At 41.6% G+C, this 27,374-nt stretch overlaps 1 protein-coding gene across 8 annotated transcripts in view; it reads right to left on the reverse strand.

The window, feature by feature from the left end:
- SPTBN1 (spectrin beta, non-erythrocytic 1) overlaps positions 1-25,174 on the reverse strand; it is a 193,492-nt gene extending 168,318 nt beyond the window's left edge. For 3 of the 8 annotated variants that reach the window (XM_059078921.2, XM_067007591.1, XM_067007598.1), the window contains exon 1: positions 24,943-25,174. The gene's annotated coding sequence lies outside the window, so the exon portion shown is untranslated. Of the gene's footprint in view, positions 1-12,932; positions 13,152-22,056; positions 22,139-24,228; positions 24,737-24,942 lie in introns of those variants that run through there. The other 5 variants (XM_059078924.2, XM_067007592.1, XM_067007595.1 and 2 more) reach the window with 4 other exon arrangements.
- Positions 25,175-27,374: the final 2,200 nt, after the last annotated feature.

Genomic DNA, 27,374 nt, shown 5'->3' on the forward strand with positions numbered 1-27,374 from the left:
GAGAAAGGAGAATATACAAAATCAGGCAAAATAAAAGTGTTCAACGTAATTCAGTAAAGATGGGTATTAACAAAATGTATAAAAATTATTGACAATAGGAAGAAAAGGAAATATGCCTCTTCTCCAACAGTCAAAAGCAGAGTAGATACATGCACCACAATGTTCACTGCAGCACCATGTTCAATGGCGAAGACATGGAAGCAACCTAAATGTCCACCAACGGAGGAATGGATAAAGACAATGTGGTATATACTACACACCACACACACACACACACACACACACACACACACACACACACACACACACACACACACACACACACTGGAATGTTACTCAGCCATAAAAAAGAATGAAATGATGCCATTTGCAGCAACATGGATGGACCTAGAGATGATCATAAAAACTGAAGTAAGCCAAAGACAAATATCATATGATATCACTTATATGTGGAATATACTAAAAAAATGATACAAATGAACTTATTTACAAAACAGAAACAGACTCACAGACATAGAAAACAAACTTATGGTAATCAAATAGGAATGGGAGAGGAGGAATAAATTAGGATTTGGTGATTAAAATATGCACACTACTATATACAAAACAGATAACCAACAAGGATAGCACAGGCATACTGTATAGCACAAGGAACTATAATCAATATTCTATAATAACCTATAAGGGAAAGAAATCTGAAAAGAATATATACATAATATATATGTACATATATATGTAACTGAATCACTTTGCCATACATCTGAAACTAACACAACACTGCAAATCAACTATACTTCAATAAAAATTAAAAATGTTTAAAAATTAAAAAAAAAAAATATTAGGGAATTTCCTGGTGGTCCAGTGCTTAGGGCTCCGTGCTTCCACTGCTGGGAGCCTGGGTTCGATCCCTGGTCAAGGAACTAAGATCCTGCAAGCCGCACTGTGCAGCCAAAAAAATTAATTAATTTTTTAAAATAATAAAACAAAATATTAACCCTCCCCCCCCCAAAAAAAAAAAAAGCAGACTGAAAGTAATGCGGGGAGGTCCTGATCACCTACTCCTCAAGGCAAAGCAGGCAGTGCCGCATGGTTATTATTTGTCAGTACAGATATTTAGATACTACCCTGTTGAGAACTCTTACTGGCCAAAGAGTGTACCAAAATGAGAAAATGAGGCCTGCAACAGGCATTTACACTTCACCCGATGTAACAGCAGACAATTACAAAATAGGAAAAACCTCAAGTGACTCACAGACCCTGTTAAGCTGCTGTGACACACATACCCCTGGACCACTTGCATGCGTTTGATTCACGCACTGTCAGAGCTCTTCCTGCGCTCTCCTTGTGCCCATGAACACTTCACATTTTCTTTTTGGTGGGCTCAGAGAAACCAATGGAAATCTGTTCCTGGGGAGGTGCTAATATCCAGTGAAATGCGAGAGAGGGGGTTCAGCCTGGAGAGTACAGACTCAAGTGCCAACCTCATGACAGCTTCTCCAACTGCGGGTTTCTGACTCCTGCAGAGGACCTGCCTGAGGGGAGTGTCCTTTGGAAAAATCCACATCCTTTAGCATACTTCATTTTTCCTCTATCCTTCCTCTTTTCCATGACCCTACCCAACTTGGCTGTCTAAGTGAGATGTCTGAATAAATGATTTAGGGGCTTCCCTGGTGGCGCAGTGGTTGAGAATCTGCCTGCTAATGCAGGGGACACGGGTTCGAGCCCTGGTCTGGGAGGATCCCACATGCTGCGGAGCAACTAGGCCCGTGAGTCACAGTTACTGAGCCTGCATGTCTGGAGCCTGTGCTCTGCAACAAGAGAGGCCGCAATAGTGAGTGGCCCCCGCTTGCCACAACCAGAGAAAGCCATCGCACAGAACCGAAGACCCAACACAGCAAAAATAAATTAATTAATTAATAAACTCCTACCCCCAACATCTTCTTGGAAAAAAAAAAAAAAGATTTAGTTTGTTCCCATCCTCTCAACCCCTATCTGCTCAACGCCCCAAGAATATAGGGGCCTACATGGAACTTTATTTCACTAGAAATATGTGCCAGCACCATCCTTCTCTCCCACACACTAGAGATGAGCCAGGAGAGGCAAATGACTGAGGCAGGTGTCTCTTCAACAGAAGGGACAGAATCTGCTCTACCTAGTTTTACCCCAGATCTCATGCTTCAGTCCCTAAAAGGGCATTCCTCAGCTCTGCAAGAATAAGGCTTAATTCTCCCCTTGCTGGCCCTGGACTCCTAGGGGTTCACATTCTCCTGCCCTCAGAGTTTACCACACCCCTTTCAGGCTGGCCTGCTTTAAACGGGGCCTTTCAACAAGATGTGACACCTAATCCATTGCACCAGCTGCGGCAGAGCTTCTGGTGCCAAAAGACCATTGACAAAGAGGCTGCTAAAAATGTATGTGGCAATTTGGTACTGGCAAGTCCCATTGGATTAGCTCTATTCCAAGCCCGTCCTTCCTGTGTCAGACTTCTCAAATGTTCACGGCTCCCCACCCTGTTCTGTCGACATCCTACAGACAGCCTAAATGTAGGCTGTCCACCAGAACTTTCTGCCATGTTGCAAACATTCTGTATCTGCAAAATCCAATACAGTAGCCATGAGTCTTAATGTGAGAACTGAGTATTTGAAATGTGGCTAGTGTGACTGAGGACCTCAGGTTTTAGTTTTCCTTAATTAATTTCAATATTAGTAGCCACATGGGGCTCCTAGCTTCCCTCCCAAACAGCGTAGGCTACAGCCATCGTTCTGAGTACACTAACGGATAACGTGCAAACTTGGTTAGAACCACCTGGGGAGCTCTTCAAAGTCCCAGCGCCCATGTGGTACCCCAGATAATTAAACCAAATTCTCTGAGGGTGGGACCCACGTATCTGCATTTTTTTTAATCTCCTCAAGTGCTGCCAAGATAGAGAATCACTGCTCTAAAAGGTGAAAATGTCCACCATGAATAACCAGTCCTCATCCAACCAGACACCTCCAAGTACTAAGCCATTTAAACAACTAGGCCAAATATTCCACCCACCATGCAAATCAATTCTACAACACTATGATAAACCTCAGGCTTGTGACAGCCTGAGGAGCAATTCAGGTCCAAAGGCAAAGGGCCACCAAAGGAAGCAATGAGGAGACAAGGAGACTGCTCAGAAAGGAAAGGAAGAGTTTTTTGAAATAACTATCGGCATCCAAAGCCTGGCTAGCATGAGCCCTTACATACAAATGAGTTATTTTCTGGAAAGCTACCAGTTAACAACAAAATACACCTCAAGATCAGATACTCTGGACAAACAGCTCTAATCGGATTTTTTCCTTTGGCTAATCCACTCACACACTATCGGTGCCTCAGAGTAAGCTCTCACCACTGCCCATTTTTCTTCAAAGGATAATCTGAAACCTGTGCTTTTTCACTAGGTACATTAAACTTCTTAAATGGCAGCAATTAAAAAGCCAGCATTGGTCCAAAACCCGCTCTCTCTGGCTCACTCTTCTCCAGCAGGCACAATGGCAACCTTCACTTGCCATTACTAATTTCCCCAAGTGTATCATTAACGGGGTGAAGCTTTTTCTCCAAGACTTGGCTTAACAGAGGCATCATACCCAGAGTGTAAGAAATGCAAACAGACACTCAGGTTTCCGTGGCCTCTAATCTTCCAATCAGCATTTCCCAAAGGCATGCATTGCCCTTCAGGCTGAATGCTGACAGAGTTCCAAGACTGATGCAAAAACTTCGCCAGCTTTTTCTAAGCAGCACTACTGAAAGTCAAAAACAGGAAGAGAGATTTTAATGGGAAGAGTATTTGAAGGTCACTCTTAATGACAGTAAGAGCTGTTGCTTCTATGTTGACAAGTGAAATACAAATCATCCAAAATTAAATCCTCTTCCCCAAACTATCACTAAAATAATTCAATCTCAAACCAAGAACTCCCCGAGTCAGCCAAGACTTCAGTAAGTCACCTTAACCAATAGACTCCGGTTCAAAGAGAAAGATCTGGCTTGAGTCCATACACACTCACAGACAAGAAGTTCTCACGGAGCAAATGTAAGCCCTGCTGCTGTGACAACTGAAGACTGAAGCCCATTTGGTGTTGGCCTTAGTGGATACCCAGGAGCAGCTACACAGTAACAACTTCTCAACTGTCCACTGCAATTGTGGATAAAAAACGTGGACTTTTTAACAGGTAACACAGTACTTACAACAGGAACTGGATTATACTTTTGTATATACATCTGAATGTGGGTTATAGAATTAAAAAGTCTCTTTTGACTTTATAACTGAATTGCCAGATAAATACAAGATGCCAAGTTAAAGCTGAATTTCAGATAAACAAACTTTTAGCAAAAGTACACGCCAAATACTGCATGAGACATACTTCCACTAAAAAAAATATGCTAAATTTCAGAAAAGTCTCTGAAATTCAAATTTAATGGAGTATTCTGGTTTCTTTGTTTTTCCTGAATCCGGCAACCCTGCATATCAGTATGCTAGGAAAATCCAATTTGAGAGAGGCAAGGAAGAAGTCTAGCAACCACTCAACCATTCCTGTATCTCAAGGTCAACTGTGAAAACTCTTCCCTCTAGTATGGCTACTAATTAGCCACCATCTGATAAACAATAGCCCCAATGCCCATCCTTCTCTGGACCACAGATGCTAATTACATAACTCAGTGCCAGGGGTAAAGGGCTCAGATAAAGTAAGTAATTAAGTATGAGTAGGTACCCTAAACAGAAGTCATTAGTAAATGTTATTATTTATTCAGTAAAATTAAAAGCAAAATTTGCTATGGAGAAACAATATGAAGACAACAGACAGTAAACTGAATATATAAGGGGTTATTACGTGAACTAAGCATCCTAAATAGTATTTTTTAAAATAGTTAACTCTATTGAACAGTTACTATGCGCCAAACGACATTCCAAACACTTTACATGTTTCATTGCACTTAATCCTAATCCCCTAAGAAGTGAGCACTACCATCATGCCCATTTTACAACGTGAAGAAACTGAGACACAGAGATTAGAAAATCTGCTAAGACTAGGGCGACCATATTTCCTGGTTTGCCTCGGGCAGTCCCAGTTTATGCCTGTTGTCCTGGTACAATTATTAAAAGCACCCCCTTTCATCACGCTCATGAATTACCCAGTTTGGATGATAAATTACATGGTCACCTACCAAGGACCCACAGTCAATAACTTGCAGAGGCAAGGTTCCATCCAGGTAGTGTGGTTCCAGAAACAGAAGCCAGTCACTGAAACATACTCCCTCCCAAGTCCTACATTCCAGGAAGAGGGTTCCAAAAGGAGATGAGATTAACCTTTTTACTAGACATCCCGCAGGGTTACAAATCAAAGTGGGTTGAAGGCAGGGGGTAGGTGAGGGTCATGTTTTTCAGAACTGTCCTTTAACTCCCTTTAAATCATTGATAATACACAGCACAAATCATCTGTGAGCAGAGAGAATTCCTCAGCCAACCTATATCCACATCACTGGGTCTAAAAATTTTTAAACTTACTCGACTAATCAGAGTAATATTTAACTAGATCCTTTTCTATTTTGGAATGACCTTCATCTTCCTTCAGCCTGGTCTGGGCAGCCAGGGCTTGGTTGTTGCTATTTATATTAAAACAAAGGTGGGCATGCTGTACGTGCTGGTTTTTAGTTCCATATACAATGAGCTTTCCTTCTTTCCCTATAATAAAAACTTCTCTCTTTTTAAAAAAAAAATCTTTGGCAAAACACTGTTTTCCCAATAAACATTAATGCTCGTTTAACAGCAATGAAGACAGAGAACATGAGCATTAACTTGTAGGCTCTCCTCATATACATAATTATGAAATGCATCACAAGCGGTCCAAGAAGTAAGATGCCTCTCAAGGTTCAGCACAAGGAAATGGTCACAAGCAGACTAGGTGTTCCCACATATCTGCAAATGCTTCAGAAGGAAGTGTCACCCACTTAACATGGTAATTTCAGCCCTTAACACTTGTGGCTGTGTGACTTTACCTGGTCTCTCTTAGCTTATCTCCTCCTTATAAAATGGAGTGGACGGACTAAGGTCTACAGGGTCCTGCCTGGCCCTGAAACTTCCAATTCTACACACTCTCTACAGTCTTCCTGACCATGCACTGCAGCCTACAATGTGAAAACTCTGCTCCTCCACAAACCCTCCTAACATCTGGCTTCTCAGCTGGTTGGTCCAGAAGGGTGGTCCACGAAAGGACACCACTACAGGTCCCCAAAGGCGAGGAAATCAATGCTCCTCTCTCAAAAGCAGACTTACACCAAAGCTACCTTTACTGAAAGCCAACACAAGCATCTGAGGTGGTCGAACACCTGAAAGACCTTTGAAAGACAGCGGTCTTGTGACCTGGCCCAGAAGCAGCCCTGTGGTGGACAGTGATATTCTCATGTCTGTCATACTCCTTGATATACTAAGTCTGACTCCTGTCATACCCAGGCCATGTGAAAAATGTTTTTTACTGTTTATTTTTGTGATGGGTCATGAATGCTTCTTCTACGATGACACTAAAATCAACAAAAAGGACAAAACTAGGAACCATGGCTCCAAAGAAGGTTTTTTTTCCTGCCTCAAATCCTCACAAGTCACCTTCACAAGGCAAGTTTACTGCTGGTCAGGTCCTGATTACAAAAGCAGTGGGAAAGGGGTGGGATTGGGGCTGCTGATTTAACCGATAGCTTTAAAAGTATGTTTCCTGTCACGTAACAGCAGTGGCCCTCCACGCCTTTCGCTCACAAAGGAAAAAAACAAAACAGAAAACGAAAACTGAATTCTCAGCCTGGATTTCACATGATTTTTCACAGAAACTGAATTCATCACTTAACAAAAAACGCTGTAAGCTCAAAGGTCTGGGAGTTAGTCACGATAAAGTTCTACTCATGCATAGTTATGAAACAGGAGGAGCACCTTACCTTCTCCCCTAAAGTTTTACTGCATGAAGTTTACAGCCACGTTTCAGTGAAAACTTCCATATTGAGATTTGTTACATATGCAGGCTTAAATCCCTGGCAACACACCTCATGTTTAAACCCAAAGCCTCCTGGCAGAGAGATAAGTGATACCTCTTGACAAAAGTTGTCCTCTGCTTCTTATCAGAGCCCTCATTTCAGTAACGTCAAAACTTCTAGAAAATTTGTTATGGAAAGTCAGAGAGAATCAAGAAAAATGCAGAAACCAATAAACAAGTATATGTGTTTGGGCCATCTGCTCAAACCAATTTAATCTTTTATCACCACAAAGATGTGCGGTCCTGGTTTGTTTACCTCTCTCTTTTCAGGGGTTAGTTTAGAACACAAAAGTGACTAAATGAAGACAAAATCCCATGGATTCAACACAGGCAAGGAACCAATGACTAAAATTTTAAAACAACATTGCCTGCAATCTGATTCATAATCGCAGAAACCAGACTCTTCAAATAATCAATTCTTCTAGCAAACAATAAAAACAAAGCTTCCTCCCAGCATATGTAATAATTAAAACGTGATTCTAATAGTTTTGCTTTGTATGAGAACAGACTAGACTAGGGCATCCCAAAGCAGATTCTATGAAACCCTGGCCTAAGAGAGGCTATGAAAAAAAAAAAAAAGAATTCAAAAGTCAGCTAAACTTTGGAAACAACATACATCACTCTCCCCTCTACAATGCCTATCGGCTTATAAAGGCTCTGAGAAGTCCCTCACTAAAGAAACCTATTACATTTTACTTCACCTAGCATTCTTTTAAATAACACATGTTAACATACTACAAAAAACTTGACAAGGAATGCCAAGTTAGACCGTATTACCTATACCGTCATCTACGTTTGGTCAGAAACTTCTAATGTTCATAATAGCCAGTCTCTTCTCTTTCCGGTCACATGGGTAGATTACACTTCCCTGCTCCCCGCTGCAGCTGGGCAAGGTCGTGTGACTAGTTCTGGCCACTGACTTATATGACCCATCAGCCAGAGTTCCTAAGGGAGAAAAACAAGGGGGAGAGCCCCCTGCCACCCTATGATGGACATAAAATATGAATGAGGAATGCACTTCTGTGGGTTTAAGCCACTGAGATTTTGGAGATGTTTGTTACTGCAGCACCAGCCTCACCTGCTTGATATGCTATGGAAGTAAATTTTCTTAAATAAATCAATACAAATTGACTAAAATGACAATATAAATGGAAGTGACAAAATAAATGTAGAGATAGAAATATTTGAAGGATGGGGAGACAGATAGTAGAATAAGCATACAACAAGAAAGCATCTTTAAGAAGGCCACTTTGGTCTACAGAATCTTAAAGATCTAAAGATCAGTGAGCTAAAACTAAATGCCATGTATGGACTACTTGAAGTGGCCAAGTTTAGCCTGTTTGCAGTTTAGTTTTTTGGCACGGGTGGGCAGCGAGGGTAGCAACAACACTTACCGAGTGCCTATAATGTGCAGGACCCTGAGAAACAAAGTGTACAGATTGCTGCTTTTAATCTTGACACTGTGATAGTTGGTAAATGATAACTGTTGGCATCATCTCCCTTTCACATGAGAAAACCAAAATTCCATTACATAATTCGTCTAAGATCATACCAGTAATAAACAGCTTTCATATAACTATACCTGTCTACATTCTTTTTATTACACCATTAGTCTAAATTAGTAGAAACACCTGAACTATGAAATTTTTTAAAAAATAGTTTGGAGTGTCATTACTCTAATGCACTTTGTAAGAATGTGAAAGTATTGTAGAATCAAAAGGGGGCAAACTTTGGCCAAATGGAAGACCTGGAGCTTTTAAAGAATAAACAGGATGTTCTTATAATTAACATACAAATTGCTTGCAAAGGATAACATTCACTTTTCCAAAAAAAGTTTATTTTTTCAAATTATAAAAGTAAGACGTACAGATTGTAGAACACTGGAAAGTACAGAAAAGCATGGAGACAAAAATAAAAATCACAAGTAATCCTACCACTCTCTCCCAAAATTAATATTTGGAGTATTTTCTTATCTCTTTTTCTTTGCTTTGTACATAGTTGAGATCATACCATTTATATAATACTGTGCTCTGCTTTTTTTCCCTCATATTAAAAACTTTTCTATGTTATTAGGTTTTCAATAATAATATTTTATCAGTATAATAATAACCAATAGTTATATATTTGCCAGGTATTAGACTAATCACTTTACTTACATTAACATATTTAATCCTGACAATAACTCTCTAAGGCCTGTATTACAATTGTGCCCATCTTATGGATGAGGAAACTGAGACAGAGTAGGGTTAATGACTTGCCCAAGGTCACAAAGTGAATCCATGGGAGAGTCGGGATCCAGACCCAGGTAGCCCCTGGGTGAGCACTCTTAACCACTATATTGTACTGCCTCCATAATATTCTTTCCTCTAACTTACCAATGATGGACATTTGCGTTACTACCAATTTGTTTTCTATTATAATAATAATGTTAACAATAGACATCTTTATAGGCATCTGAAGCAATATTTTATCTAAACCTATTCAAACAGCAAAACTCTTACCATTTTAACAAGTTCAATTTATTTTCAGCTAGCTGACAACAGCTGTAGAAACATCTAAGACAGCTAGCATTTCATAAACCAACTCACTGCTCCACCTACCCCTGGTATGAACTTCCACGTGGTCCTCACCTGTCCACCCCACTGCCATCTGCAGCAGATTTCTGTAACGTTTCCATCTGCCTTCACAGGGCACAAAGAGCCAATTAAAACCCTGGGTCTGTTCTGTGTGTCCCCCAACATACATAAGCAAATTCCGTAAATTTTTATGTCTGGAATAATTTAAATGCTAACCTTATTTGTTGCTAGTCTTATAAGCTTGTGGCAATACAAGGCATACAAAGAGAGATACAATGTTGTATGCATGTATAAAATTAAAATGAATGACTTTCTAATTTAGACAATAATTCAGAAAAGGGATATTCAAATATTTTACTTTTTGCCGGCTTTTCACTGCTTACACTGAATGACTGAACTCTCTTGCAAGATTAAAAGAATGGTCTGAGATGAAAATAACCCAAAATCAAGTTTCACAAGCAGATCAGATAACAGTGTGTTAAGTAAAAAGGGAACTGGTTGGTGGCTCTGGCTCACAGTTCACACCTTCTGAATTCAACTTACCAACATGGCTATCCAAGAGTATGTTTCAAAAAACAGGGAATGTGTAAAAGAAGGGAAAGGCAAACGCGTAATTTAAAAAGTTTAGAAATCATAAAGAAATTTTCCAATACATCAACCATACCACATAGAGAAGTCATTTGCCATTTAAGAATGAAAAAGACCAATACTTCTGAGAAGCTAAGTATCTCCACATTTTCTACAAAATATTTTTCATGTTGTAAAAAAAAACAAAATGTTTTTTACAGATTCTGAAAACACACCTAGAAAAGTAACCTTAACTTTACTGACCAAAGACCTAATAATTATAAACTATAAATCTCTGTATGAGGCACTTACATAGAGCCAGAAATAATGTTTCCAAACAAGGAGAAGCCCTCTGAAATATATGTAAGATACAAAAAGTGGCAAAGCAAAATTCAAAATATAATAGATCTGCAGACAGCAAAACAAAAGAAACAAAGCCATTTGCGGGGCACTCTAAAGAGCTATAAAATTATAGCAATTAGTCCAAGTCCAAACTTCTAACAGACTTTAAATTAGAGGATAATTAAGATATCTGTTAATAACAACTTTCAGAAAATTCTTACTAGGAACTTGGTTTGTATATAAGTGCTTTAAGATAAAAGTTCACTCACTGTTTTCCTGTCATAGTTAACATCTACATCCTCTGTTCTTATTTTAGTTCCACTCAGTAATCCAAATACTGCATTTTTAAAAATTTCATCTTCACAGAACCCAAACTCTTTGGATTATCCCCACAGGCAGCCCCCACCTCCACCCAGCCACCCAACCCACCAACCCCGCCTGCGCTGTTCATGTCCCCATCAGGCTCCCAGCGCCCCACACGGGGCTCCTCCTAAAGACTGCACAGCCCCGCCCCCCCCCCACCTTGTTTCTACCATGCTGACTTAAAAAAACAAGCCTTGCAATTAAAAACAATTTTGAAAGACCACAGTCAGGAAGTAAACCAATTACACACAAGAATCAAGTACTGCAGACAAACGGCCAATGACATGAAGTCAAAAAAGTCAAAAAGTCAACAGTGAGTAAGCAAAGAAAAAAATAAGATTTTGCATGACAGTAACCAAATGCCTTTTATTCTGCTTCTACAATGTTGTGGCATCCAACCATCAATAATTCATATACAAATGACAATCAGATATATAAAATATAGGACTTTTCTTTAAACCTTCGGGGCCCCAATTTTCATTCAAACAACAAAGACTGCATATTTTGCAGTGAGTGGAGTAGGTGGGGCAGGGGAACCTCCACGTGAAGTCTGGGAGAATGCGTTACTCATTAGTCCAGGTAAAACCATGCAAGATTTGATGTTACACAGAAGTGTTTTCCTCCATATAGTCACAAGATTTAAGATCACTGAAACAAAAAGATAAATAAATAAAAATAAACCTTGCTAAAGAGGAAAGCTACCACCTCTATTCCAATTCTTTGCTCAAGTGAAATGACAAGTTTCAAGATATTTTGTTAAACTGTAGCTATTTTAAGGCAGGACAAAACTGCATCAGTGCTTGTCACACAGCTTGCTCCCAATCTCTTGGCAGTTCTCCAACACATTCTAATTTTTTATGCACAGCCTTGCTGGAATCTCACCCCACTTATCTCTAAAGACACACTAAGTAAGATGTTGCCACATTACACAACCAACCTGCCATTTATTCCCATCCGTTCACTTTGAACAATGTCTGACTAAAAAAAAAAAAAATCAGAGCACCATCTGGGTGGATGCAGCTTAATCCAAATGATCCAATTCACATGGGTCCCCAAAACAAGTATCAGAATACTGTTCAAACTGGGAGGAAATGCTGTGTGTCAGTGCCCAGAGAAAGACTGAACACTCACCAACCAAGGAAGGAGAACTGATACAGAGGGAAAAAAACAAGATCAAATGCCGACTACAGATGCTAGACCCTAGTCATGCAGCCACTGCCTACATTTTGAGGCAGATTATTAATCACGGTGTATTTTAAAGGATAATCTCAGGACTTAATGAGTGCCATTACCTCCGTGAAAAGAATGATTTAACACAGCATTACATCCTCTAAGTCAATGTACTCTCTAATTGTGAATATTTGGCCAAAAAAAAAAGTCCTCTTCAAAAACAAACTGGAATGGTTAACCACATGCTGTTACATTCCATTCTTGCTAAAAAAATATATTTAATTAGCACATTTGCTCCTCATGGTCTGCACAGCTGCACAACATTCCAGTGATGGGCCAGCTATCGATACAGGCTTTACATTGAAAAACTACTGACTTCAAAAGTTGAGAAGACTGAGAAGCAGTTCTCAAGCATGACCCACTAAAAATATATTTATTTCATGTGAACAAGTTTCCTTTAACAAGGGTACAGTCCAAAGGAAAATATATTATAATTGAGAAAATAGTCATGCAAACATACACTAACAAAATCATTCTTCAGAACTGGAAATATATATATATATATAAAATTATATATCAATATATATAAAATTCAACTGACAGACAAGAACAGTCTTCCTCAGGAACAAGACAATAAATTAGCCTGCTGTCTAATTAAACTTTCACCCTTTCTGAATCAATGACTTTTAGAACTAGGATGAAAGTTGATGTTCTTAATGTCAGGAACACATACTTAAAAAGCAAAACAAGTCTTTCGAAATGAGAAATCATCCTGATTATCAGGGAAATTCAGGAATTCTTCTGGCAGTGGGTGTTGATTTAAAAACAAACAAACAGACCCCAAAAACCCCCCCCAAAAAACAAAAAAACCTACCTTAAAGAATAAAATACAAAGTGTGCACTGGTTTCTCTTCTGCTCAAATGGCACACAAATGTCTCTGCTCCAGGATCAGGGTGCTTCTTCAACTCCGTCCCAGGAGATAAGTCGGGTATTTAAGGACAGCTGGCAGCACAGAGTTGTCAACCTCGCTGTGAGAAGGACCAGGCCCCTTTCAGAGAAGTTACCCGACTGATATCTCTAACCACTCGCCTCCTAAAATAGAGACAGGTGTGCTCATCCAGTCAAAGGTCCAGATAAGGCTACGTTCAAGCCTCCTGTTCTTCCTAACCTGGGGCACGAGGACCAGACTCTGGGCACTGTCTCAGCTCAGTGCCTCCCCAGGTGCCAAGACTCAACGTTTGCAGCTGCCTGTAGGTCAAGCTGAGATTCCCTCCCTACTCCAGGCTTCAGTCAGCCCAGGCACATTAACCATTAAACATTTCCCTTGATGGGTTTTGGCCACCCTCAAAGAAAATGACTCCCCACTAGGTTGGGAGTTTCTGAACAATCCCTCATTTGGAGAGAGGAAGTCCATAGTGTACCTGAGCTCCATCACCCAACCCTGCTCCATCCATCACACAGCCCAGCTCCAACCATCACCAGGCCCAGCTCAGATTTCCCCTCTCAACTGTGCAAGGAGCCACCACAGGCCTTAGTGTTTAACCCTGGGAAGAAGGTCATTTGCCATTTTTCCTTGTGGCCAACCAACCCAAGTGAGACCAGTAACAACCACAAAGTACCTCACAGAAATTGCTGGCAAGGGCTTTCTTTCTCTTCCAATGAAAGGGTATTTCTTCCCTCTCGCCACTCCCTCTTTCCCTCAACACATGAAGAAACCATTTTAGCACCTTCTTCAGGAAGAGGCCAACTATACTAGGATTAAGGCAACAAAGAAGCGCCAGCAAGTCACCTGCATCACATCCAACCATCTGAGGTCCCACGGCTTAAGAAACTGGTTTGCATAATCAAATATGTATATTGCTTTTTCTCCTTGAAATAGATCCCGGATCCAAAGATAGAATTTTAAAGAGTTCAGCTGATACAAATACCCTAGGAAAGCTGAGCTATACTGTATGCTTTCAACAATTACAACCAAACCCAGCCCAGTAAAATTTATTACATTTAAAACCAAGATTATAATAACCACATCCATTCCATTTGCAACACTTTATAGGGTAGCTGGTTCCAAAGACTCTGAAATCTGAAGACAAAAGTAAAATCAGATGTTGTCCGAAGCATACCGAGATGTCTCTGATGGGAATTCCTCTCAAAACAAACAGAAAGCACACATTATCTAATGATAGCTTAATTTCTAGTACTTTTCCACTATAAAACAATTTTTTTAAAGAAGAGAAGTTCTACAATAAGCAAATTTGGGGTTCTCTCTATCTCTGCCATTTTCCTTAACACCCCGCCACTGAAACAACTCAGGGAAACCGACAGTATCCATAAGCCACAGTTTTAAATATGGCCAGTAGTAATAAGATATTATGTTCTGTCATGCTACATGTACCAACTGGAAGGGTGATAAACATCAAGGGATTATTCAGACTGTGAAAACTTTACATCTTTAGCTTGAGATTTGAGGACTGACCCTTATTCATGAGATGAACAAATATGTAAAGAGGGAAAAAAGGTTTAAAAGACAAACACCAAAACGATAACTGCATGTCTCTGGGGTCACTGAATGGGGTCAGTGACTTTAATTTTCTTCTTTGTGTTCATTTTTATTTTCCATGCTCTACAATATTTATTATTTTAGTAAGAAATATTATTTTGAAATTTGTTAAATTGTTATGTTATGATGATTTTATGCTAATTTATACCTTTTTGAAAATATATATTTTACATAAACTATTCAGAAAAAACCTAACATACTGTATATAGTAGCAGACACTGTCAAAAAATTCAGGGATTCTAAAAGGTGAAGAAAATGAACATCTTAATTTTTAAGATGATTGTTCTCCCTATAAAAGCACTCCTATGCAATGGAAAATGTTTAAACATCGCAGAGAAAAATAATAAGTATTGTCTTAGGGAAGAATCTAGGTTTTTCTTCCCCTTTAAGTAAGATAAAAGGGGGGAAAAAAAAGCCCTAGACCGTGATAAAAATATGCATTATCCCACCTCAAAGACTCTGTACAGCTGGTGAAGAACATTCCGGAAAAATGTGTAGCCCTTGAACATTTAGATTTGGCCTTGAAGCAAACACACCAGGACAAAAATTATCCCTGAAACAGCCATCCAAGAGGGTAGGGAAACAACAAGAAATTTCATCCAGAACCAAAAGCAGTAGCCATTCGAGGCTGGTCTCTGCCCGGATGATGCTTCTGTCAGGCTCCCTTGTGTCCCAGTTTCTACATCTTTTCCCACACTCCACGGAAATGGCAAGGCTCTAACAAACTGCACATTTAAATGAGGAATGGAAAAATCTTTTCAAAACTTCGGCGTTCTTTACACCTTCAGTACTATTAATGCTGCCTTTCTGAAAGCCCTGGTAGAAAAAAATTGAACAGCAGAGGGTATATTTAGCTGATTAATCATTTCACTCATTAGTTTTTATCCAGCTAAAATGACATTTGTTATGGTGTTAGGATATGTTTAATAAAGATCAAAAGTTTATTGGTAAGTATCTTCAAAAAATTTGGAATATATGGAGAGATGAAATTAGAACTCCTCAACAATCCCATCACCCAGAGATAACCACTGTTAGGCTAATGAACTTACTAAGCAGAGACATATTTAATTATACAAATTAAACACTGAACATAAATATTTCAAAAGAATAAACTCTATTTATATGTCATTCTAAATTTCATCCTATTTCATCTGTTGAGTAAAAAATTCGTAGTGGGCTTCCCTGGGCTTCCCTGGTGGTGCAGTGGTTGGGAATCTGCCTGCCAATGCAGGGGACACAGGTTCGAGCCCTGGTCTGGGAAGATCCCACATGCCGCGGAGCAACTAAGCCCGTGAGCCACAACTACTGAGCCTGCGCGTCTGGAGCCTGTGCTCCGCAACAAGACAGGCCACGATAGTGAGAGGCCCGCGCACCGCAATGAAGAGTGGCCCCCACTCGCCGCAACTGGAGAGAGCCCTCGCACAGTAACGAAGACCCAACACAGCCAAAAATAAAAAAAATAAAAATTCGTAGTTATATTCTGATACAGAGTTTACTGCCTAAGTAACGGCTTCAAGTTTATATGTTAAAGATCTGAACCAGCAAGGAACTCTAGGATCCTAGAGCAGAGATGTCAAACGGTTCTTTAGAGTTCACTAAGAGTGGAACTATGATGCCTATATACAAGGCCCAATTTTAAAGCAATCTTGAAGTTATAACATCTTACTTTCATATCTCAAAGCACACTTCACCTGAACCCCTCCTCAATCAACCATTTAAAGTTCATGGCAGAAAAAATGCAAAATTCCTCAAAGTAAATTAGTTCATTTTTATAAGCTACATTTTACAAAGTACCAGTACAGTTGAGGACATGGACCATAAACCTGAAAGTACTATTTCCTCTCAAACATTTCCCTCACCAGCTAAGGACAAAGTGACCCATTGCTGGGATTCACCTTCCTTCAAAATACTATCTCTATAAAATTCCCCACTTAAAAAGTCTTAAAATAGCCCTTTGTCTCCCTTCATGGTAGAGCTTTCTCAATCACATACATCTCTCTTTCTCATTTATGTGATAGACAGATAAACTAGATATCATTATATGCATACATAAATGTCATATATAACATATAAGAATTTTTCATAAGAAAAAAGGAAGGATATCATTAAAATTCATTCCTCCCACTCTTAGCTTGAATATTCCCAAATGCTGAGAAACCATTAATTGGAAGTAATCTAAATCTCGAGTCATTTTTATTTTAAAATTTTCACTCATAATTTTTTTTAACATCTTCATTGCAGTATAATTGCTTTACAATGGTGTGTTAGTTTCTGTTCTATAACAAAGTGAATAAGTTATACATATACATATATCCCCATATCTCTTCCCTCTTGCATCTCCCTCCCTCCCACCTTCCCTATCCAACCACTCTAGGTGGTCACAAAGCATGGAGCTGATCTCCCTGTGCTATGCGGCTGCTTCCCACTAGCTATCTGTTCTACATTTGGTAGTGTATATAAGTCCATGCCACTCTCTCACTTCGCCCCAGCTTACCCTTCCCGCTCTCTGTGTCCTCAAGTCCATTCTCTACATCTGCGTCTTTATTCCTGTCCTGCCCCTAGGTTCTTCAGAACCTTTTTTTTTTTTTTTAGATTCCATATATATGTGTTAGCATACAGTATTTCACTTGTAATTTTATCTACATTTCTAACCAATACCAATGAAACCTGATGGTCTAATGGTTACAAAATTAGTTCCAGCAGCAGTGTTTGGGCTTCTACAAGTGAGAACAAATATGTCACAGAATTCCACTGCTCTCATGACACAAGTGTGCAGTTTGGAAACAATAAAGAAACCTGTTCTTCCCCACTCTTTAAGCTGACCCATATTAGTGGTGTCAAGCTATCATTCCACTACATCTAAATGCTTTACCCCTCTCAGATCCACACCCTTCAGAAGGTGACTTACAGATGCTGATGTTTTCCCACTGCTCTAGATAAGTGCAGAGGACAGATATGACAACCCTTCGGAGTCTTAAACCATCCCCTAACAATAATCTACAATTGGCCAGGCTTACTTTTTTCATTTCTTTTTAAAAAACTAAATGGTTGATTGCTTTCTTTATTACTTTAAAAATGATCCTCATGGTAGTCTATTTTTACTGTACTCTTCTCTATTTGTAAACTATTTCAAAACTCCAAATGAGAAACATTAAGTCATAGGAATTTCCTTTCATATAAGAAAGGAAATCACCCATCAACCCACCATCCAAAGCAACCATTAATATTTTAATGTATTTCCTTCCAGTCTTTAATATAATAGAACTGGAGTTATACCATACTGTACAGCTTTGCATACAGATATTTCCAATGAATATTATATTGTTAGCATTTTCCCTTTTCAGTAATACTCTAACAAACCGTTATTTTAAGCAGTACATTGAATTCCATACTATGCCTGTGCCATAATTTATTTGACTATGCCACATTTGCTTTTCCACTATTAATATTGCTAAGAAAATCCCTGCTCAAAAGCCTGTCCTTATTTTTAATTCTTTCTTTAGATTACAGAACTACAAGGGGAATTTCAGCCCAAAAGGCATAAACATTTAAGTTTTCTGTTTTATATATATAGGACCCCCTGTTTTCCTCTCAGTTTGTATTAATCCAAATACTCTCCCAACAGGTGATGCAGAGGCCCAATCTCACAGCATCCCAGAGAGCATTACCTACCAATTTAAGTGGAAAATTAATCTAATTGTTTTAGTTCTTATTTCATATTACTGGTGGGTTTGAACAATTGAATACGGTTATTGGCTTCTATGTTATCTTCTTTTACAAACTATGTTCCTATCTTTCCCTAAGCACTAGGGTTTTAGCGTTTTCTTATTTATTAAAAATAAGTATTAATCATGTTTGCTTTTCCTACTAATTAGACATAGGGACAAGTTTAATATAGACTTAGCATTATTTATCTGCATGATGGTATTGTTTACTGGAACATGTCTTTCCTGAATAAATCAAATTATTTGAAAGGAAGCATAAAAGTAAGAGAAACTAAGCAAAAATTCTACGTTTTATGATAATTAAAATGTATTGTGATGGCACTGGATTATCCCACTTAGCTTTCATAATCCTTTGTGACAGAAATTGTCATACCACCGTTTTGCAGATGAAGATACTGAGGCTCACAGAGAGGTCAAGGCAGCTTGAGAGTATATTCTATACATTAGAAGTATAAAGTCCTTGGATTCAGGAACTAATTCTTATCCAGCTTTAAGCCAGCCCACACCACCATCATCCTAACCCAATGACAAGTCTTGGCTACAGAAGGTACCCAATAGTTATTTACTGCATTAAAAACCATACTGCAAAGTAATCTTAGAATAGCAGCAAAGGAATAACATTCATATAAATGTTTCTTGGTAAAAGAACTATAATTACACTACTTTCAAGAACAGGAAACTGAACTGACAAAGGGTTTCCACTAAGTGGTCTTGCGCAGCCTCTGTTAATCAATATAAAAGTTCCATTGGTAACACAGAATTTTTAAAAATAAACGAATAACAGCTCTTTTGACATAAAAACGTTAAGGTAGTTTTGAGAAAGCACTCCAAGAGGGGTCAGTGGCTTGTATAGCTTGGGTAGTCCAAAGAGAAAGGAATGGAACTGTTAACAGCTGAACGCCTACTATGTGCCTAGCACCGTACACTGCTATCTCACAACTGTATGAGGAAGTATTATTATTTCAACTTTACTGATGAGGAAATCATGATTCCAAGAGTAATGAACTAACCCAAGGACCTAGATGTGACCACATCACTGGTATACAATAGCATTAGGATTTGAGCCCAGATCTGTTTGACTCCAAAACCCAAGCTCTTTCCAAACTAAGGAAAAATTTTCTGCAACATCATAATCATACTTACAGACCTTAAAGGACAAAAACTTGATTATGACTCTACTTAAATTATGAGTGACTGTTGACCAAAATAGACCACAAAGAGTTTAAAAAAAAAAAAAACACAAACTGGGAGGTAGGTTTTGCAACACATATAATCCATAAGGGATTATTAGGCAATCTACATTAAAGCAATCAATAAAAAAATATCTAAAAGACATACAGACAAAAGACTAAACAAGGACTTAACAAAAGAGGGAACCCAAAAGGTCAATACTATAAATATATACTTAACCTCAATAATCAGGGAAATTGCAAATAAAAAGCACAAAGAGATAACATTTCACAAATATGACTGGACAACATTCTGAAGTCTGGCAAGGTTGTGGAAAAACTATAACAGCTGTATACTTCTAGTAGGAATATAATCAATACAATCTCTTTGGCATTATCTAATAAGGTTTGGCATTATCTAGTAAGGTTGATGATGCATATATCCTAAGAGCCAGCAAATTTCATTTCTGAGAGACAGAAAAACAAATAATATGTTTGTGTGCGTGTGCATGTATCCCCACATACATAATAAAAGACATGTAGAAGACCCATTCATAGCAGCCCTTTTATAATAGCAAAAGAAAAAAAAAACTAAAATCAATCCAAATCTCCATCTACAGTAGAAAGAATAAATAAGCCATGGTGGAATACTACACAGCAGTGAAAATGAATGAACTACAGCAACAAAATGAATGAGTCTCAGGAATATGTTAATCTGAAAGGAAAAGTCACAGAAAAATACGTAAAGTGTAATTTCATTTATATAAAGTTCTGAAACATATAAATAAATAAGAATTTTTAAAAGGATAACCCATAAAGAGCAAGGGAATGATAAACACAAAATTCAGGACCATGGCTGCTTCAGATGGGATGACAGAGGGGCACATAGGAGACTCCGAATGTATAACAGGTTCTTCTTCTTGAACTAAGTGGTGGCTGCCTGAGTGTCCATTGGTTTGTGATTCTGTAACATATCTTTTATGAGCATTATTTTGTATATACAAATCACTTAATAAAAAACAACTTTAAGGGAAAAAAATGGACCAGAAGGTCAGGATATTGAATACACCAGGAAAAATAGCTGATGACAGAGAACAAGATGCCAGAGGAGAGCAGAGGTAGTAGAGGGGACCCTATGGTCAGGGCTTTAGCTTCCTGGACTCCAGTTCTGCTCTCTCAAAACTAACGCCTTCTTCTAGGGGAGGGGTGGGGAGATTGTGATTTCAACTTTAGAGGTGTTTTAGAAAAGAACCTAAAAAAATGATTAATCTAAATAAACACAGTAAATAGAGTTCTTCCACCTAAAGATAATAGAACTTTAAATTAAATATTTATTTAATATTTCTGTATTAAATAAGTTACAATGCATGCATCAATTTCTTAGTGATGCAAGATGAAAAGATATGCTGATACGTCAGCAAAAGACAAAAGATACTAGTAAGAACCTTTTGATATGGAGGTCTTTTAGCTGAAGGAGTAGAGCAGTTTCTCAATTTAATGTCCATACAGACCACTTAGGGGTCATGTTAAAATGCAAATTTGGGGCTTCCCTGGTGGCGCAGTGGTTGACAGTCCTCCCCTGACGATGCAGGGGACACGGGTTCGTGCCCCGGTCCGGGAAGATCCCACATGCCGCAGAGCGGCTGGGCCCTGTGAGCCATGGCCGCTGAGCCTGCGCGTCTGGAGCACAGGCTCCGCAAAGGGAGAGGCCACAACAGTGAGAGGCCCGCGTACCACAAATAAAAGAAAAAAAGAAAGAAAAAAAAGTGCAAATTTTGATTGGAAAGGACTGAGCCTCTTAAGAATTTACATATACAACAAGCTCCCACTTCATAAGTGACCCTGTCCTGATGTTGCTGGTCCATGAACCTCACCTCACTATGGTAGCAAGAGACATCATGAAAATGCCTTCTCTGGTAATGTTTAAAAACAGAAATGAGAATATCTAATTGAGACCGTTTCATTTTCCCCTGAAGTAGAGATTGATGACGTTATTCCTACACTATAAAAACTTGGATACAGGACACGTTATCAGAAAAAAATCAAGAGTACTAAACTAGGTCTTTTGCAAAGAAAAGGTGCTTTGAGAAACAGCAAAGACTGAAAACTTACAAGAGAACTCCAGGAGAGGTTGTACTCACGTGCACAGACCTAGAGAAATAGCTTTTCCAGCAGGGGTATTAGCCCTTTCCTTATGGAGAATGGTTTACATTCCCAAAAGTCTCAAAGGAAGAAACCAGGACTACCATAAAGATATTCACAAAACATTAATTATGGCCTGATTATCATGCAGATGTTGGTGGGGGGCCCCACATAATTAAAAGAGCAACCCATCACTGCATGTAAAAAATATATATGTTGGGCTTTAAAATTCTAAGAATATGCTGTTAAAATGAAAAGCTTATTATCTCAACAAAAACCACACCGAATAATTTCCACTCATCAGGACTACGTTTGTTTAGAAGTAGTAAAATCCTCCCATCTCAAAATAGTACTTCTACATGTAAAGTCATACTTTCATACAGCAAGACAAAATAACCACTCACATACTGTTCCAAGGAAACTCTGCCAATGCCAAGTCTCTGCTAAGGATGTGTCACTAGTAGAGTGAGGTCTTGTTGCTTGCTCCTGCGACATCACAGACAGTTGTTACTACTCTCATCCGAGAGATGCTCTTTACCGAAAGCCTGCACAGGAGAAGACGTCCAAGTGACAGCAGTTTCTTCACTGCCCCAGTACTTCTCATTCATTCTCTCTGATGAAGCTTTTGGTCCATCCAGAGAAAACAGAGTTACAAAGAGCTTAACCTAACAGAATTCTTCACCTGGTAAGTCAGAACAGCTAAAACTCCTGTGACATCAACACAGGGTATTTTCTTACAACACAATAAATCCAAAATGTCTGGATAATCCATGGAAGGAATACTCCCAAACATCATAATGCAACATGATTTTATACAACCAGAACAAAGGTTTAGCCCAAATCTAAAAAATTCTACATTTTAATAGCCCTCTATTACTGAAAATAATGCACATAAATCACACAATCTGCAGTCAATTCTATTCTGCAGAGCCACATAAAATCAAATGCCACTAACTTGGGTTCATTAGAGATTTAAAAAATAAAAGCAGACATACCCTTGCTTTGAAACACTGATCTTCCAGTTAACATACTGAAATCCCCTTTTTCACCTATACATTCTAGAAGAGCCTGGAGTGAAATCTGAAATGTATCCCATTTGCCATCCCACATTGAATTGTAGAAGTGGCATTTAGAAGGGAAATTCCTCGGGTACTACCCCAGACTAAATAGATGAGGATGTTGGAACATCTCCTTCTGACCAGATACCAGCTACACAGGCCCTGGTGGTCTACCCTTCACAATCCCCTCCCCCGCCACATCTGCAAAATATATGTATATAAAAAGTACACATACATATAAACAAACAAATGCAGTCAGTTACCACCACAATCCCATTATTCATGACTGGAGACTTAACTTGGCTATCAAAGCCAATCTGAATACCAATTTACCATCAACCATGACACATTTACCCAATAATCCTTAATAAAGAATCCGAATATGTAATTGTATTCGATTACAGAAAACGCAAACGACGAAAACAAAGCAAATACAGGTTAAAGAAACCATTTACCAGCCATCAAAAACATATATAAGTTCTTTTTAAAACAATTTACTGAATGTTAATATTTTTAAAAATGTCTCAGGGACATAAGAACTAAAATATATCAATGGTTTCGTTTCAAAAAATGGTTTCCTACAGGAAAAATTCCTACTCTTAGTATTGATCGAAGACGGAGGTACTGTAATGCCGTAGCTGTGAAGCACCAAGAAATAAACAGCAACTTTCACGTATGGTGAAATAGATGGAGAGGTGGGTTGTGGTTTACGAATTACGGGGGAAAAGACGCTGCGACTCCCAGGACAGACTGCACCACTGCCTCCGCACACCACTGGGCCCGGTCCTCCCGGTAGCCCCTCCCTACGACTCAGGTCCCTCGGTCGGAGATGTGATTCGGGTCCGCAGCCGCAGGCCGACTCCCTCTGTCCGCATTAGCACTGCAGGAACCCCTTCATCCCTGCACGGCCCAACAGGCTAGGCAGGAGGGGGTTACCCAAAGAGAAGACTCGTCCCCCTCACAACTAGGTGACCTGGTCCTCCCGACGCCACATCCAGCTGAAGCTGCATGACAAGGTAGAAGCAGCTCCGGGTCTCGGCCAAGGGCAGCCCTGGGCCTGGGTGGGGCCCGGCGGGGGCCGCAGGCGCCGAGTGGCCTTGCCAAGCCCCGCCAGCGAGAACCAGGGGAGGCTGCGATACTGCTGCATTGTGCTGCATCACGGCGAGGGCACCGTGAGCCATCCATCTTGCCAAAAAAATCACATCCCCGTCCAGATAAACCTCACCGAATCCATTTTTCTCCTCCGCCGAAGCACCCCCATACTCGCCCTCTCCTCACTTACTATCTGGCCCGGCTTTTGAATGGAAAAATAACGGACACGGTTTGTGTACCGATGCCCACAACACTCCCCCCTCCCCATCTGACGGCAGGCACTTGGCATCTTTCCTATCACAAAAACAAAGGGAAGGCTCCCCTCAAAAAGAGGGCCGCGGGCGTGGTGTGAGGGCTGATGACCAGAGGTACTTCCAGCCCACCTCCCCAAAGGCAAGCCCGGAGGGTCCCCGCGCTAGCACAAACCTGTTGAAGAGAGGGTGGCAGGAGCTTAAGGGCGGGCGCAGCGGCGGCTCCGCGACCCGAGGCGGCTCCCGCCCAGCCCTGGGAGAGCAGGGACGGCAGGGAGGGCGGGGGGCTGGGGGCGGGCGCGAGGATGGGCGGGGGTGGGGGCGCCGGGCCGCCGCCTCCGTTTCAGCTGCAGCGCGGCGCAGCCGGGACCACGCCTGGCTGCATCCCCCGTACCGTTACGCGCAGAGCTCGGCCCTGTCAACACCGCCCCCGCTCGCCACCAGCCGGGGCTAGAGAGAGGGCACCCGAAAATACACCCTCCCGTCTGCCCACTTCGCAACCACCCCCGCGCCGGGGGCCGCTGCGCCCGGCTGGAGAGAGGAGGTGGAGGTGGAGGCGGGGAAGGAATCGGCCCCAGTGCGTCCAGGGATGAGGCTGGGCGGCCGCGGTGCGCACGGCTGCTCTGCGACCGCCTCCCTGCGGAGCCCGCCGCCCCCCGCCCCGCACCGCCCGCGTACTCAGAAGCCACTGGAGACCCGGCTCCCCGCGCCGCCCCCGCCCGGGCTCTACAGCTTCCCCGCCCCCATCCCGCTTCCCAGGCGCAGGGCAACAGCGGGACAGCCGCGTCCTCCCTGCCTGGGCCCGCGGCCCTCCTCCCGCCGCCCAGAAGCCAGCCCGGGAGACAGTCCCAGTGAGTTGGCATCTTCCTGCCTCAGGCCCCCTACCTACCTCCCGCGGATAAGGGGGTGGGGGCGCCGGGGTCCCGTCCTCCTCCCGCTCCTCGGCGGCCGGGCGGGTGGGCCGGGAGGCGACTCCGCGGGGCTGTCCGCGGCTGGGGCCGGGGCTCACAGGACGGGACCAGTGGGCGCTGCTGCGCGGGGCTGCGCGCTCGCTCCGGGCGGAGAGGCGGCCGAGGGAGGGACTGGAGGAATCCGCAGCCTGCTCGGCAACAGCTGCACTGATTCCGGGGGTTGGGCGGGAGCGCGGGGCGGGGGGAGGAGGGGAGGGAGCTGCAGGGAGGGGGCGAGGGGCGGGGAGAGGGAGCGCGCGGACGCGGGCAGGCGCCGGGTGCGCGCACAGGCGCGCGCGCGCGCACACGCTCTCTCCCGCACACCCTCCTCCCCTCTGCCGCGCTCCTCCCTCCTCGGTTTCCCTCGCCCGCCGGCCCTCCGCGCTCGCCGTGAGACCCGCAGCCGCCCACCAGGCGCCTGCTCCGCGCGCGACCCGAACCTCGGGCGCGTCCACGCTTTCCCCGCGGAGCCTCTGCCCTGGCCCGGCGCCGACCTTGTCCCCTGCCGCGGGGACTGGCCGGGGCTGGCCTGGGCAGGGTGGGCACCGCCGCCGCGCTGTCCGAGCCAAAGGACAATGGGGGCTTTGTCCCCGCAGCCGGCAAGGGCCAATTTCATGTTTAATTTGAGGCTAATTCGATTATCGCCATGGAAAAGGGCAGCCTAATTTTCTACGTGACTCGTGCAGCCTCTTTTTGCCCCCAATGTTTGCGTTTGGAACGCAATGGAGAGAGCGTGTTGAGGGAGGCTTTGGAGAGTCTTTTGGTGGTTTAGTTTTAGTTCTAGGTGGTGATGCCTTATAGGTTCTGCCCAGCCTGATGAAGACCGGTGGTGACCTCTCCGTGGGAAACCTGGGCGATGGAGGGAAGGCGGTTTTTCCTCGGCAAAGTCAAGATTTTCCTCCTTTATGAGTGATTTTTCACCCTTTCCCTCGGGGTAGCTGGTAATAGGCCCTACAAGTTGTTCGTGCAACTCTTGCCTCTCTCGCCCTAACGCCGGCTCATTTTAGCCTGATTCGGGTGCCCTTCCCGAGCCACTCCTAGGAAGTGGGGACGCGATGGCCTGAGGGCTTGAGTTTTCCCCCTACCCATGTACCGTGAGATGGACACGGGACGTTTCCTCGAGACTTGGCAAGTGCTGGAGCCGATTCTCAACCAGCTTGCCTACCCTGGCAATCCCCGAAGCTATGTAGAAATTCTGGAACGGCCACTGTTGAGGAGAAAAGATGGTGTCATCACCAGGACCACGAATAGAAACGCTCTTTAGAAAACAGCCTGGAGAAACTGACTTTCTGCGTGCTCTGTAAGTGCCCAAGGCGGCACTGTAAGCCTTCAGAGGGAAGAGGGGCCTTCTCCGTTGTTTAAAAAAAAAAAAAAAAAAAAAAAAAAAAAAAAAAAAAAGCCCTAAGGCTTTTCTCCTAAAGATCTGACCCTCAATACCTGAATAAAATTTTTTTCAAAAAATAAGTAATAATAACGATGATAATAGACAGTCAAATAGCTAGGATCGTGCTTATGTCTCAAATCAGTAGACATGATGGATTTATATTTTTGTATGTATTTTTCGTGAATATTTTAAAATAAAACTAAACAAAATCGTCTCCGCAAAGTGAAGATGATTCTTCCTTTTAGGCTTTCGCCATCAGTTTGAATGTTTGACCAAAGCTTATATTTGATCTATATGAAGAAAAATTGAGGAAGGCAAATGATTTAACATTTTTCTCGCAAGGTTGATCAACACAGCCTGGTGAACTCTCGAAAGGCAGGGTTCTCTGTTCACTCCTTGTACATAGCAGGCATTTAAAAGGTATTCAAAAAATATTTGTTGAGTTGAACAGAATCAACATGTATGTGGCTGCCCTTATTAGGTGATGCTGGAAACCCACTAGAAATTAAAGTTGTTTCCCTTTAACTTATTTTGTGCCAGAGCCCCCAGCACCTCCCCACCTACAGTGTTAATGAAATAGAATGAAAACAATGGCAGTACTGAGAAATGCCTGTTTAAATTATTTCAATGTTATTCTGAAATTGTGACTCTTAACTGCTTCCTTTATCACAGATAACAGTACTCGAATAAATCTGCATTTGATGCATGAGTCACCTCCCCTACCCCATTCCACTCCCACTTCGTTTTAAAATTTTCCTTCAAAAAGGAAAGCCACACATAACTTTAGCAAGATACTTCAGTAAAGTGGCAGTAAGTATTCCAAACATGTGAAAGACAAGGATTCAGAATTTCACTATAAATACCTGACTAGCAATTTCAAATTCTTACCTTTTGGGGTGGGGGGAAAGCATCACCCAGGAGAGCCCAGTGTATCACTAACCAAGAAAAATTAACAAGTCAAAAAAAAAAGTCTAAATCTGGAGAGAT

Source organism: Kogia breviceps, chromosome 11 (assembly GCF_026419965.1).
Source record: "Kogia breviceps isolate mKogBre1 chromosome 11, mKogBre1 haplotype 1, whole genome shotgun sequence".
NCBI lineage: Eukaryota > Metazoa > Chordata > Mammalia > Artiodactyla > Physeteridae > Kogia > Kogia breviceps.